We start from the raw sequence: 15,501 nt of genomic DNA on the forward strand, positions 1-15,501 counted from the left end.
CTTGATATTATCGGCCTCTAAGGGTAAGCATTGAGTTCCAGGTCATTGCCACTCGCTGTGTAAAATTTTTTCCTCACATGCTCCCTGTAGATCTTGCCTCAAATCTTAAATCTGTAATCCCTTAAATCTGTAGTCCTGTAATCCTTTTACAATCAGACACTGTGAACAGCTTTTCTTTAACTATGTTATGTAAGCCAATTGTAAACTGGTACACCTCTATCAAATCTTCCCTCAATCTACTTTGTTCCAAAGCGAACAACCCCAGTTTCTCCAAACTAACCATACAACTAACATCCCTCATCCCTCGACCCATTCTGGTAAATCTCCTCTGCCCCCTCTTGAGGACCCTCCACATCCTTCATAATGTGTGGTGATCACTGGTTTGCACAGACCTAGATGTTCTGTGTTTGTCTGTGACATCATCACACATCGACAATTACACTGTGACATCATCACACATCGACAATGACAGGGTGACGTCACCCCACTCCCAATGTATTTCCTCAACTGGGAGATTTTTCTCTGACTCCAGTGCTTCTGATATCATTCTAGCTGCAGGATCCAGCAGGAGAGTTTAATATTGCAAACTCTGAACTTATTTCAGAGCTGCATGTTTTTGACCATTCATCTACAATCGAGACCTTTAGTGCTGTGCTCTGTTATCTGTAAGAGGTTTCATGCCTCAGGGGCTGGTGTGACTTCTTTACTGCGGATCTAAATCCATGTTCATCCATTCCTCTGTTTCACCTCTGCCCTCCCTGATCACCTCTCTGCCATTGTCTAACTTCCTCTGTCTCTAATAATGGGTGTATTTTAGCTCCATTTAGGATTTTACTGTTACTTATGCCGACAGTGTCTAAATGAAGTTTCCATCGCTCCCCAACCCTGACCATGTGCTGATGAATTACCAGCTTTACATTCCCATCTTTCATAGTCAGGAATTGCCTTTCCTGCGCTATAGTCCATTTCTCTTCCACTTCTGAGCTTATATTGGCCATCAAATTCTGTGTAATTTTTATTCTCTGTAATTCATTCTGCATGGCCTGAAATATTAGCTCTGTTTCTTTCTCCACAGACACCACCATATATTGCCAATCCCCAGTCGCCTGTGGAGAAGATGATGTTTCACCTTCTTGAACCGCTGCAGTCCGTGTGGTGAAGCTGCTCCCACAATGCTATTAGGTAAGGAGTTGCAGGTTATACACCCAGCGATGATGAAGGAACAGTGATATATGACAGATTATTGTATTTATATCGCACTTTCAATGTAAGACAATATTCCAAGGCATTTCACAGAAATGTTGCAAAACAAGGTTTGACACTGAGCCACATGAGGAGATATTAGGGCAGGTGACCAAAAGCTTGGTCAAATGGGTCGGTTTTAAGGAGCATCTTAAAAGGGAGAAAGAGAGGTGGAGAAGTTTAGGGAGGAAATTCCAGAGCTTGTGGCCAAGGCAAATGAAAGAATGGTCACCAATGGTGGAGCGATTAAAATCAGGAATTCTCAGGAGGCTGGAATTAGAGGAGCTGAGATACCTCAGAGGGTTGTGAGGCTGGATTGCAGAGATAGGGAGGGTGAGACCCTGGAGGAATTTGAAAATACGGATGAGAAATTTAAAATTTTGCTTCTTATCCTGGAGCCTTTGTAGGTCGGTGAGCACACGGGTGATGGGTGAACAAGACTTGGTGCGAGTAAGCACACGGGCAGCAGAGTTTTGGATGACCTCAAGATTACAGGGAGGGTGAATGTGGGAGGCCGGCAGTGAGTGCGTTAGGATAGTTAAGACTAGAGGTAACAAAGGAATGGTTGAGAGTTTCAGCAGCAGATGAGCTGAGACTGGGCTGGAAATAGGTGGTCTTGTGACATCTTATGATGTGGATATGTGGTTGGAAGCTCATCTTGGGGTGAAATATTTCACCATGTTTGTGAACAGTCTGGTTCAGTCACAGACAGTTGTCAGGAGAGGGATGGAGTCGGTGGATAGGGAGTGGAGTTTGTAGCGGGGACTAGAAGACAATGGCTTCAATCTTCTCAATATTTAAATGGAGGAAATTTCTGTACATCCAGTACTGGATTTCAGACAAGCCAGGATGGTGTGTGACTTGGAGGGGAACTTGGAGGTGATGGTGTTCACATACACCTGTTACCCTGGTCCTTCTAGGTGGTGGAGGTTGAGGGTTTGGGAAGTTTTGTCAAAGTTCTGGTTTAGTTGCAGATCTATAACAACCCTCTCCTCACCCCCTACCTCTCCAACTCCCCTTCTCTCTCTGCCTCTCCCACTCCCCTTCTCTCTCTGCCTCTCCCACTCCCCTTCTCTCTCTGCCTCTCCCACTCCCCTTCTCTCCCTGCCTCTCCCACTCCCCTTCTCTCTGTGCATCTCCAACTCCCCTTCTCTCCCTGCCTCTCCTTCCCTTCTCTCTCTGCCTCTCCCACTCCCCTTCTCTCTCTGCCTCTCCTAATCCCCTTGTCTCTCTTTCTCTCTGTCACATAGAATTCTCCAGCCCAGTGGGTTGTGGATGCTCCATCATTGAATATATTTCAGGCTGAGATGGAGAGATTTTTGGTCTCTCAGGGAGTTGAGGGATATGGGGAGTGGGCGGGAGAGTGGAGTGAAACCCAAATTCAGCCACGATCATGTTGAATGGTGGAGCAGGCTCGACGGGATGTCAGGACTTCTCTTGATCCTACTACTTATGCTCCTAAAGAGACCAGAGTCCTGTGAAGGCCCAGACTGGGTGGCAGGTTCCCTTCCCTGAAGGACATTAGTGAACCAGTTGGGTTTTTATGACAATCCAGCAGTTTTCATGGTCACTTTTTCCTCGTGTCGGCCCCACAAATTCCCAGATTCATTCCGCTCAATACACAACCTGCCTTTGTGTTTTTGTGGGTTCTCTCTCACTCCCTTTTTTCTGTTTTAAATCAATTTCACAGGGTATTAGAAGGGGAGGATTTGCAGTCGGGAAACTGAAACCAAACATCACATCAGGATCTGACGGAGTCGCCCTATTGAACATGGACGGACAAAGCACCGTTCACAGTGGGGAGACACCGTGGAAATGTGGGGATTGTGGAATGGGATTCAGATTCCCGTCTGAGCTGGAAACTCATTGACACAGTCACACTGGGGAGAGACCGTTCATCTGCTCCCTATGTGGGAGGGGATTTACTCGATCGTCCAGCCTGCTGACACACCAGCGAGTTCACACTGGGGAGAAGCCGTTCGCCTGCCCCGAGTGTGGGAGTAGATTTATGCGACCATCAGGGCTGGTACAACACCAGCGAGTTCACGCTGGGGAGAGACCGTTCACCTGCCCAGAGTGTGGGCAGGAGTTCACCCGATCATCAGGGCTGCATCAACACCAGCAACTTCACACAGGGGAGAGACCGTTCACCTGCTCCCAGTGTGGGAAGGGATTCACTGAGTCATCCTTCCTGCTCAGACACCAGCAAGTTCACACAGGGGAGAGACCATTCACCTGCTCCCAGTGTGGGAAGGGATTCACTGAGTCATCCTTCCTGCTGAGATACCAGCGAGTTCACACTGGGGAGAGACCGTTCACCTGCTCCGAGTGTGGGATGGGATTCGTTCAATTATCGACTCTGCTGACACACCAGCGAGTTCACACTGACGAGAGACCTACTAATGGAAAAAGTGCCTTCCTATCCACCCAACTATGCCCCTCATAATCTTATACACCTCTATCAGGACCCCTTCGCTGCTCTTGGGAAAACAACCCCAGCCTATCCAATATTTCCTCATAGCTCAGACCCTCCAGCCCGGGCAGTATCCTGGTAAATCTCCTCTACACCCTCTCCAGTGCAATCACATCCTTCCTATAATGTAGTGACCAGAACTCGGCCGGCCGACTGCAGTGTTTTCTGAGGAGAGGCGGTCTGCAATGCAGAAGTTTGTGAGGCTCTTTTTTAGGGTGTCCTTGTATCGGTTGTACTGACCACCTTGATGTTGTTTGCCCTGAGACAGTTCCCCATGGAAGATCAGCTTGGGAATTCTGTGATTGTCCATGTGGGAAACATGGCCTGGCCATCGGAGCTGAATTTTCTGGAGGGTAGTCTCCAAGCTGTTGAACCCAGCGTGATGGAGAACCTCGTTATTTGTGATTTTTGTCCTGCCATCTAATTCTCAGGATGGACCTCGGGTGTCTTTGCTGGAAGTGTTCCAGAGCTTTGATGTGGCTCCAAGAGCAGACCCAGGATTCTGCTCCATACAGCAGGGTGGTCAGGACAATGGCCTGGTAAAGTTTGATTTTAGTTTTCAGTTTAATGCCATGCTGCTTCCAGACAGATAATACCATGGATTTAGACTAGATTGCACAGGAGGTCACGGGATATACAGCAAAGATTCAGGCCATTCAGCCCAATCAGTCCATGCTGGTGTTTACGCTCCACGCGAGCCTCCTCCCATTTTTTCTCAGCTAAATCTACCAATGTAATCATCTATTCCCTTCTTTCTCTTAGAGCTATCCATTTCCCCCTGAAATGCACCTATTTTATTCACTTCCTGATGCAAATTCTATGCAATTCATCCCGTCCCGAGAGGATGGATCTTTGTCCCAGTGGGCGAGTGGAAGGGAGGGAAGCAGCAGAGGCAGCTGATCGGATTGTCTCAATCTTAGTGACAAAGAAGCTCCATGAGATCCTCACACTTGTTGCTGGAGGTGAGGATGGAGGAGACAGGGGAGAGGGTGAGTCCTTCAAAAGAAATAACTTGTGTTAAAGGTACTAAAAAGACTCAATACACTGTATATAACACACAGCACTTCAAAAATACAAATGGCCCCCTATAACTGGGCTGGGGTTTATGAAGATCAACAGAAACCGACCCCAGTGAACATGGTTCAATCCTGGATGTGATTATCAGCAAATCCCAATCACTGTAGTTACTTGTGAACGTGTTGGTGCCTCAGCAGGTTGGATGATCGAGTGAATCCCTTCCCACACTCCGTACAGGTGAACGGTCTCTCCCCAGTGTGAATTTGCTGGTGTACCGTAAGGTCAGATGACCATCTGAACCCAGTCCCACAGTGAGAGCACCTGAACGGTCTCTCGTCAGTGTGAACACGTTGATGGGACATCAGGTTCCCGGAACTTTTGAAGCACTTCCCGCAGTCTGGGCATCTAAAAGTTTTCTCCCCAGTGTGAACCCGCTGGTATTTCAGCAGGATGGATGGATCAATGAATCCCTTACCACACTCGGAGCAGGTGAATGGCCTCTCCCCAGGGTGAATTTGCTGGTGTCTCAGCAGGCTGTATAACTGAGTGAATCTCTTCCCACACTCTGAGAAGGTGAAGGGTCTTTCACCAGTGTGAGTGTGTTGGTGTCTCAGCAGGTTAGATACACTAATGAATCCCTTCTCACACTCGGAGCAGTTGAACGGCCTCTCCCCGTTGTGAACTCACTGGTGTGTCAGGAGGTGGTGTAACTGAGTGAATCCCTTCCCACACTCGGAGCAGGTGAACGGTCTCTCCCCAGTGTGACTGCGTCGATGAGTTTCCTGGTCAGACGGGTAAGTGATTCCCTTCCCACAGTCCCAACATTTCCACGGTTTCTCATCGCTATAACTGCATTTATGTTCTGACAGGCCAGATGATCGGCTGAAGCCTCGTCCACACACAGAACACGTGTATGGTTTCTCCCCACTGTGAACGGTGCTTTTTCCTTCCATGTTCAAAATCCGAAGATATTCAGTTTACGATAAATTGGGCGACTCCGTCAGATCCTGATGTGATGTTTGGTTTGAGTTTCCCGACTGCAAATCCTCCCCTTCTAATCCCCTGTGAAACTGATTTAAAACAGAAAAAAGGGAGTGAGAGAGAACCCACAAAAACACAAAGGCAGGTTGTGAAATTGCGCTGAATGAATCTGGGAATTTGTGGGGCCGGCACGAGGAAAAAGTGACCATGAAAACTGCTGGATTGTCGTAAAAACCCAACTGGTTCACTAATGTCCTTCAGGGAAGGGAACCTGCCACCCAGTCTGGATCTACACTGGCCTCTATGGAAAGAGAGAGTGAGAGAGAGAGAGAGAGAGAGGTAGGTAGCGCAGGAGGTGAAGGAGATAGATTGTTTATATCTATAACATAAGCAGAACTTTGACGGAATCTTCCAATCCCTCAACCTCCACCCCCAGAAGGACCAGGGTAGCAGGTGTATGTGAGCATCATCGCCTCCAAGTTCCCCTCCAAGTCACACACCATCCTGGCCGGCCTCCCACTTTCAACCTCCCTGTAACCTTGAGCTCATCCAAAACTCTGCTGCCCGTGTGCTTACTCACACCAAGTCTTGTTCACCTATCACCCATGTGCTCACTGACCTACAAAGGATCTAGGATAAGAAGCACCTTCATTTTAAAATTCTCATCCACTTTTTGAAATTCCATGTTGGTCTCGCTCCTCCCTATCACTGTAATCCAGCCTCACAACCCTCTGAGATGTTTGTGCTCCTTTCGTTCTGACCTGCTGAGCATTCTGTCAGTTTCCATGGCCCCAAGCTCTGGAATTTTCTCCCCAAACCTCTCTTCCTCTCTACTTCATTTTTCTTCTTTAAGACATTGCTTAAAACCTACCTCTTTGACCAAACGTTTAGTCACCTGCCCTAATATCTCCTTATTTGGCTCAGTGTCAAACCTTGCTTTTAACCTTTCTGTGAAATGCTTGGAACATTGTCTTACATTGAAAGTGCCATATAAATCCAAATTGTTGTTGTTGATTTGGACATATATCACTGTTCCTTCATCATCGCTGGGTGAATAACCTGTAACTCCTTACCTAACAGCATTGCGGGAGCACCTTCACCACACGGACTGCAGCGGTTCAAGAAGGTCAAACATCATCTTCTCCACAGGTAACTGGGGATCACAATAGATGCTGGTATCTGTGGAGAGAGACAGAGTTAACGTTTCAAGGTGTGCAGAATGATTTTTCTAAATTCATGTGGGCATCACTGGCTAGGCCAGCATTCAGAGGGCAGTTAAGAGTCAACCACTGCTGTGGTCTGGAGGCACGTGTAGGCCAAGAGTAAGGACGGCAGATTTCCTTCCCTAAAGGGCATTAGGGAACCAGGTGGGTTTTTTATGACAATAATCATTGGTCATCATTAGACTTTTAATTCTAGATTTTTTTTATGGAATTGGAATTCCACCATCTGCCATGACGGGATTTGAATCCGGGTCCCCAGGGTATTGTCCTGGGTCTCTGGATTACTCGTCCAGTGACAATAACATTACACCATCGCCTCCTCCCAGGGAGTTAAAATGGTGCAGAATTTGATGGTCACTATAAGCTCAGAAGTGGAATAGAAATTGACTAAAGGTCAGGAAAAGCAATTCCTGACTATGAAAGATACTGTGGGAAGATAAAGCTGGGAAGCCAGCAGCACATGGTCGGATGTTGAAAACCAAACATCACATCAGGATCTGACTGCGCCGCCCAATTTATCAGAAACAGAATATCATTGGGTTTTGAACATGGACAGTGGTGGAAACTTCATTTAGACACAATCGACAGAAGTAACAGTAAAATACTAAACATAACTCAAATAGATCCATTATTAGAGACAGGGGAAGTTAAAAGCTGGCAGAGAAGTGATCAGGGAGGGCAGAGGTGAAACAGATCAATGGATGAACATGGATTCAGATCCACAGTAAAGGAGCCACACCAGCCCCAGAGCCATGGAGCCTCTCACAGATACAGAGCATAGAACTAAAACCTCTAAATTGTAGGTAGATGGTGAAAAATAGTCAACTCTGAAACAGTTTCAGTTTTCAACTTTAAACTCTCCTGCTGGATTCTGCAGCTGGAAAGATATCAGAAGCACTGGAGTCAGAGAAAAATCTTCCAATGAGGAAATACCCGGGGAGCGGATAATGTCACCGTGTAATTGTCGATATGTGATGATGTCACCGTGTAATTGTCGATATGTGATAATGTCACCGTGTAATTGTCGATGTGCCATGATGTCACAGGCACGAAAACAGAACATCTGGATCTGTGCAAACCAGTGATCACCAGACATTGTGAAGGATGTAAGGGTACAGAGGAGATTAACCAGAATGGTTCGATAGATGAGGGGATTTAACTGTAAGATGAGGTTGGAGAAACTGGGGTTGTTCTCCTTGGAGTAAAGGAGATTGAGGGAAGATTTGATAGAGGTGTACAGGATTATGAAAGGTAGTTAAATGAAAGCCGTTCCCATTAGCTGATTATGAAAGGATTAAGGGACAGAGTTTTAAGATTTTGGGAATGGGAATTGCATGCCAGGAAGAGATTTTTTTTACCCAGTGACTGGTAATGACCTGGAACTCAATGCTTACATTCAAAGGCTGATAATATTCAGGTCCTGATGAATCAAGTGACTTTCAGATTTTGGCGTGATGTCTGGTTTTGGTTTCTCAGCTCCCTCGAGTTTGCCCTCCTCTTCTAGCATCCTGTAAATAGAGTTCACAAAATCCATCACTGTCAATCCCGAACATAAATTCAGAAAGGCCAAACGTTTCTCTTGGTTTGAGTTTGCTGTGTGTAAATCCTCCCTTTCTAACCCCCTGGGAAAGGAGTTTCCAAAATCCATCCGTCAGTCCAGGATAGAAATGCACAACATTCTCTCCTCCTGCTATCTGGACCAGGATTACCGCGCATGCGCCCTTCTGCACATTGCCCCCTATAAAGATGGCGGCCGGTACCCCGGGCCTGGCGAAGGGAGAAATCCAGACTTTTTCGGTCCGTTCTCGGCAAACCCAAGACCGGTACCTTGTTATTTGAGTCTGCAGCCTGAACTGTGTCTTTATGAAGCCTCCCTTCCCACTCCGCTGGCTCCATTCCTCCTCACACACCCACTAAATCTGTTAGTTTGCTCCACTCGACATTATCTCACCCGCTCTGAGCAGCTTCAGTCACAAACCAGCACTACGCATGCTCATGAAACAGACGAAATGCGCATGCCCCACCACACGCAGCAATGCGCACGCGCAAGAAGCTGCTGGAGTGGGGAGAGGGCATATTCTTTCTCGCAGTGAAACCTGGGTCTCCGCTCCGCCATTGAAAAATCATACTGTAGAACAGAAACCTATGTCCTGTAATCAGAATACGATGGGTGACATAGGGGCAAGACATAAAATTGTTGAATCACTTGATGCAGCGGCCAAATTGCTCAGGGCTCAACCACAATTCTCTCCTGGATGTAATGATCCTACAGTTAGATCTGAACTCAGTGTAGTCTCAGCAGATGGGGTGAGCTCCTGACTTTTCCCCCTATACGTGGAACATTTCAACCGTGTCATGTTAGTATCAATTCTCTGACTGTGGATCAAATCCTTTGAACTTTTAAAGCTGGAGTGTTAACTTGTGGGAAAACTGAATAAAGCCCTTTGCACACGTGAAGTATCTGAATGGTCTCCCACCAGCAAGACTGTGTTGCTGTGTCAGTAAATGGGATGAGAGTGAATCCCTTTCCAATTCCAGTTGGCGAACAATCTGTTTACAGTGTGAATTTACCTACACATTTTCAGCTCAGACATGATCTTGAAATCTACTGGTAATGGGTTCCACATTCTTAGCACTACATAAGAAAAAGGAGCAGGAGTAGGCCATTCGGCCCCTCAAGCCTACTCCGCCATTTATTAAGATCATGGCTGATCTGATAGTCACCTGAAATCTGCACCCCGCCGATCTCCGATAACCTGTCACACCCTTGCTTGCCAAGAATATATCCACCTCTGCCTTAAAAATATTTAACGACTCTGCTTCCGCAGCCTTTTCAGGAAGAGAGTTCATAAGTTTCACGACCAACTAAGAGAAATAAAATCGCCTCATCTCCGTTTTAAATGGGTGACCCCTTATTTTTAAACAGCGATCCCGAGTTCTAGATTCTCCCACAAGAGGTAACATCCTCTCCAAATCCGCCCTGTCAAGTACTGCTCAGGGTCTTATATGTTTCACTAATCAGGAAAAGAAAAGCAAAGCACTGCAGATGCTGGTTATCTGAAATAAAAACAGAAAATGCAGGAATTCTCAGCAGATCTGGTAGCGTCTGTGGAGAGAGAGACATCGTTTTCATTTCAGGTCAGTAGCCTTTCATTAGAACTGCACCGCATCTGAAATGTTAATTAAGCCTCTCAATCCAAAGATGTTGCCAGATGTGGTCAGGGAGCTCAAGAAGGAAAAGAAAATCCCCTTTGAGGAATAGAATCCAATGCGAATGAAGGGTGAACCAGAGAAAGTCAAGGCATCTTTCCCTTCTTTAAGACGCTGGAACATTGACTCTGATGTTATCAATGAAATTAACTGATCTGCGACAGTGAAAGGATTCTCGTTACTGCACAGCAGGAATTCAAACCTAATATTGGCTTTGGGACAATCAGAATACTTGGTAACAGACAAGACAATGAAAGGCTCGAAGGGAAATGGCACCGGTTGTAGGAGAGCTGGTTCCTGGTGACATGGATGTGTCTAAAGTGGGTGGGATCAAACTGTTACCATGTGTCCACAATGAACGTCTCACTCTTTATTTTTGAAGAGTAAAACTGATAGAGCGGGATAGCTTTCTCGGTAGTGGCAATCTGAAGATTGGACTCACTGACACCCTGGTTAGGATACGTTATCAGTTAGGTTTGTGTAAGTGTCTGTGGCGCAATTGGTCAGCGTGTTTGCCTGTTAACTGAAAAGTTGGTGATTCAAAACCACCCAGAGGGTGAAGGTTTTTACCGTTTCTCCCCCACATCACCAATCATTGCCACACAGTTCTGGATTGTCATTGGGTACTTGGGCTACAAGATATCTTCCCCAAACGGTGGCAGGTCTTTTGTTGTCCAGTGAGCTCCCACAAAAACAGCTTCTTTTTAAAATTACGTTTTCTGTCAAATACAATGAGAAAAGATTTGGACCCACTCTGTACCTTCATCTAACCCATCAGAAATCCATGAAATTGTTGCAATCACACGAACCCATCAATTATTCTCTCTTCCTCAGCTCCACAGTGAGTGAGACAGGGAAAAGCAAAAAAGCAGCAATATTCCGGCCCCGCACTCTCCAATCACCCGCTGCCAGCAGAAAGCGGCGACTGCAGCTTCAATCAGCGGGTTACTGCCCATCCCTGGGACGCGAGATACTCCAACCCGGGCCAAACCTCCCAATACACCGAGCACAGGCTCAGGAAAGCGCAGGTACAATATATCCCGGTCACTAAACCTCCTAGCAGCATTTACAGAATACCCGAGTGAGTGAGTCACAAATAAAAGTCACCCAAACGTTCTAATTCCTTTCACTGTAAAATTCCTTCATTTTATTGAAAAGCTGACTGTTGTGAATCTGAAAATGAGCACCATGGGATTTGTGTTACCGAGTGACTTGTTCTCCATTGTTTGTCCGCCAGGTTTGCAATTCAATTTGTGTTGGATAATGAAGTGAACCTGATTTCAAAATGAGGGCAGAAAGGAGGTAAATATTAAATGCAGGAGAAAATCCTGAGGAAAATGGATCACAGTATTTGGAAGGAGGTGCAGCTAAGAAGTGTAAGATGTGAATGATGTTATTGATGATTGAGAGGAATGCATGGCAGCCTTGGGGCTTTTGTAGGCCGATTCCATTCCAAACTTTAAAATTCCGACCAAGCTGAGGTATCAGTTGGAAAGCAACAGGTTTATCCATGTATGTTGGGATACAAAACAGTGTTTACATGTCCCTGGCAAGCTCAGTCGGTAGAGCATAAGACTCTTGATCTTAGGGTCGTGGGTTCGAGCCCCACGTTGGGTGCTGTAATATTTTAAAAATCTGATTAAGAGTCGTACGGTCTGGAAACATTGATCTGTTTCTCCCTCCAGCTGCTGATTTTTTCCAGCAGTTTCTGTGTTTGTTGCAGATTTCCATCATTCGCAGTAATTTGCTTTTATCTTTTTACTTTTAAATCTTGTTGCTTGAAAAAACACCAACTAATCACTGCGGCTCCTGTGAAACTTACAAGGCAGAAATTCATCACTGAAAGCAACCGACACACGTCAAATTCAAAGCACTTTTATTGTCGCATCTCATTCTGCTCCTGTCCCTGCCTCGCCTCCAGCTCCCTCTGCCCGTCCAGCTCCCAGGTCAATTAGCTGCTCGATGCAGACACAGCCAGTTGGTGGGAATGGGTAAAACTCGTGGGTAAAGAGACACCTGGATCTCATCTTCCTGGTTCTCCCAGATACTGATTACAGGAATGTGCCCAGTGCCGATTATCCACAGTCACTCTCCTCCCAGTTGTTCAGCTTTGAATCTGATTTTCACACTGGGTTTCAATGTGAAGAAAGCAGAGCTGTGATAAGCTTATATTGTTCAGCAGATGTGATGCAAGAAGATACATAACAGGCTGATGATAACATTGCTCTTTGGACGTGGTGAGCTCCAGGGAAGGATTGGCACCATTAATGTGTCGCTCAATTAGTCTCGTGACAAATCTCGTGCTGGAAATGACAAGAAAACTCGCTGAATTTGCTCCGTGTTTTGGTTTCAAAAGAGCCGAATACAAGGTAAGAAAGTACATCTCGCTCGAGTGGTTATAAAATGGCAGAATGACCCGTGCTGTTGGGAAACATAAAATTATAGAAAGTTACAGCGCAGAAAGTGGCCATTCGGCCGGGCGTGCTGGTTTTAAAGAGCGGTAGTGATTGGATGATCCATCAGGAGTGATATTTGTGCCAGTGTAAACAGGAGGCAGCAAAATTCATACTTCTCCCACCCATATTTTGCCTCACACCAACATTTCTATAGTCAGTGCTTTGCAAACAGCCCTTCTCCTCTCCTCTTCCTTCACTGCCACTCACGAGTGTGATGTTTTCCGGCTCTGAGGCAAAACTTAAACTCTCACTCCTCTGATTCTGGTGGAGTTTTTAAACGTTTCCAATCAATGAGTGATCGACACTCGTTTCGACAAATTCAATAAATTGACATTCCCTGACCGGGAATCGAACCCGGGCCGCGGCGGTGAGAGCGCCGAATCCTAGCCACTAGACCACCAAGGAAGTTGCACCAGCTTTTTTTCGATTCGGCTTATCTACGCTGCTTTTGCCTATTGTTTTTGAGTTCAGATCTCTTTCACCACAAAACTGCTTGTTTAGGTTCAAGATAAATGACTTCTTCAGCCAATGAAAACAACAATTGCTGTGAGCTGGAACATGATATTGACAGTGAGGTGAAATAGTCCCACAAGCTACTCATGTGCAACTTACAATTTCCAAAACCCTCCACCCTATTCGCTGTTGGTCCAATGGAAGCGCCAATCTCGAGTCACTGGACATCAGGGAAACTACCAATAAAGCTTGAGATTTGGATTATGGAGGCAACTTTTGACTTTTTTTTTATTCCCGATCTCCTTCACCAGAGACAACTTTCTCCGACCAAATGGTCTGTTTAGGTTGAACACAAGTGACTTCTTCACCAATGAGAAGAACCATTGCTGTTAGCTGGAACATGATATCGATACTTTCCTCCTTTTAGACAATTCTTAAAGCCTCCCCCTTTGACCGAGCTTTTAGTCATCTGACCAAATATGTGGCTCAGTGTCACACTTTGTTATATAATGCTCCTGGGGAACGCGTTGTGACGTTTCATTAGGTTAAAGGCGCTTTATATATACAAGTTGTTGTTGTTGTAGGATAAATATAGAAAGGGCCAGTCTCCTGTTTTATCTTTCACGCTGATACTTTTCTCACCGACATTTTAACCTGAACTAATGTGAATCAAGTTTGTGACGTTAAAAACGTTTTCACCCCCTCAGGGAACTGAACCTCATTGACAATCACAGAGGAACAGACACAGAAAGATATACACCGAGAGTGACAGAGGCCTAAGGAGAGACACACACCCAGAAAGCAAGGATGTCACGAACTTGGCTGTGTTTGTTCCATTTCCGAAAGCAAATTCCCTGAATGTTGACAAATGAATGGGAATCAGAAAATACGGACCTATTTGGATGGGTTTCCTTCTAATTAACTGATAATTAATTTGGTTAAAATCACAAATGGTGAAAACTTTAGTCAGCAGGATTCCAACCCTCGTGTTCATATTTACAACAAACGGAAATTATCGAACTTTCACTCACTCAAATAAACAAGCCTGGATAATGCTCTTGCCAGGTTTAACACCGCAGCTCCATCATATGTGAAGCGAATATGACCCCCACTCGCCTCTATAAACCCTGCGCTGTAAAGATCCCAATATAAGTTGTTGTGGGGGAAAGGCGGGTGTGTGGAATTGATTGAGTTGCTCTTCCAGAGAGCCAGCACAGACACGATGGGCCGAATGACTTATTTTGTCGCCATCTCTGATTTGATAGGAACACATTTGAGCTCTGGAGCAGCTGTTACTCATACCTCAATGTTTAAGGTGATGGATTTGAAATCCATTGGGTTTTCCCCCTGTAGGTTTGAATCCTGCTGACTACAGTTCCCATTATTCCTCATTTTAACCAGGTGCCGCCAACCTCATCCCTGCGGCTCCTGTGAAACTGGCGACAAGCGGCAGAAATTCATCACTGAAAGAAACTGACACATGTCAAATTCTGCCGCTTTCATGTCGCATCTTTTAACTTCCTGTTCTCCCTCTCAGATGTTTCCAGGCCGTTCAAATGTCATTCGTTTGGAACTTTACCCTAGTCCTCGTCCACTGATTATGGTTAACTTTCCGGGCATTGTAGTTGACAGTTAGCCCCATAGCTCAGTGGTTAGAGCACTGGTCTCGTAAACCAGGGGTCGCGAGTTCAACTCTCGCTGGAGCCTGTGGTTAAGGTTTAGTTGATGAAACCAAGTTCTGTGGAAAAGTGGGCGATGGGCTGGACAATGAGAGGCTGCAAAGTTAGATGGGTCAGGTGATTGGATGCAAGACAGCAGGAAATGTGGCAAGTCTGAAGTTACACGCTTGGTCTTAAAAATAATCTTTTGAAAAACCAACAAGGCAGCGCATTTTTCAAAAGCTGAGAAAGTTATGTTCTGGTGTTCAAAGAGACTTTTTGTACAAGGAACACAGAAGTTGCATCAGTCTGTGTAGTACCATTGGTCAGTGCATTCGGCTGTTAACTAAAAGCTTGGTGGTTCAAAAGCACTCAAAGACGAAGCATTCAATGTTTTCCCTCCCCCCTCCCCCTCCTCCCATCTCATCAAAATTCATTGCCACACAGACCCAGGTTGTCAATGCCAGCAAGAAAAAATTCCACAAATGTTGCCAGTTCTGCTGTTCTGCAGTGATTTTCGAATCACGGAATCCTCGGTGTCTAAAGCAAATGTGATAACCACAACACATCAAAAACAAGCGCAGCTCTTTGCAAACGACCGAGAATGTCAAACCGTGCAGTCTTAGTGCACTTCTGAACCTTGCTTTGTGGAAGTATAATTCGGCTGAAAACCTCAGCCATGCGGCAGAGAAATTGATCTAATGTTAGAATCATCAGATAACACAGCACATCAGCAGCTCATTCAACACCTCAAACATGTGCGAACTATCTTATTGCAATTCGGCCCC

At 45.7% G+C, this 15,501-nt stretch overlaps 1 protein-coding gene, 1 long non-coding RNA gene and 3 other non-coding genes across 6 annotated transcripts in view; 3 read left to right on the forward strand and 2 right to left on the reverse strand.

The window, feature by feature from the left end:
- LOC144698308 (uncharacterized) overlaps positions 1-15,501 on the forward strand; it is a 319,027-nt gene that overhangs the window by 230,291 nt on the left and 73,235 nt on the right. The window lies entirely within an intron of this gene.
- Positions 3,656-8,540, reverse strand: LOC144698349 (uncharacterized). 2 transcript variants are annotated; one of them, XR_013580504.1, is made up of 3 exons: positions 8,331-8,540; positions 6,787-6,892; positions 3,656-5,802 (listed from the first exon to the last, which is right to left on the reverse strand). It is a non-coding gene; the product is annotated as an uncharacterized LOC144698349 (long non-coding RNA). The 2 variants fall into 2 exon arrangements; XR_013580505.1 differs by having other exon boundaries at positions 5,662-5,794.
- Positions 11,691-11,763, forward strand: trnak-cuu (transfer RNA lysine (anticodon CUU)). Its single transcript has one exon. It is a non-coding gene; the product is annotated as a tRNA-Lys (tRNA).
- Positions 12,936-13,007, reverse strand: trnae-cuc (transfer RNA glutamic acid (anticodon CUC)). The gene has a single exon. It is a non-coding gene; the product is annotated as a tRNA-Glu (tRNA).
- On the forward strand, positions 14,690-14,762 carry trnat-cgu (transfer RNA threonine (anticodon CGU)). Its single transcript has one exon. It is a non-coding gene; the product is annotated as a tRNA-Thr (tRNA).

Source organism: Cetorhinus maximus, chromosome 23, assembly GCF_964194155.1.
Source record: "Cetorhinus maximus chromosome 23, sCetMax3.hap1.1, whole genome shotgun sequence".
Classification (NCBI taxonomy): domain Eukaryota; kingdom Metazoa; phylum Chordata; class Chondrichthyes; order Lamniformes; family Cetorhinidae; genus Cetorhinus; species Cetorhinus maximus.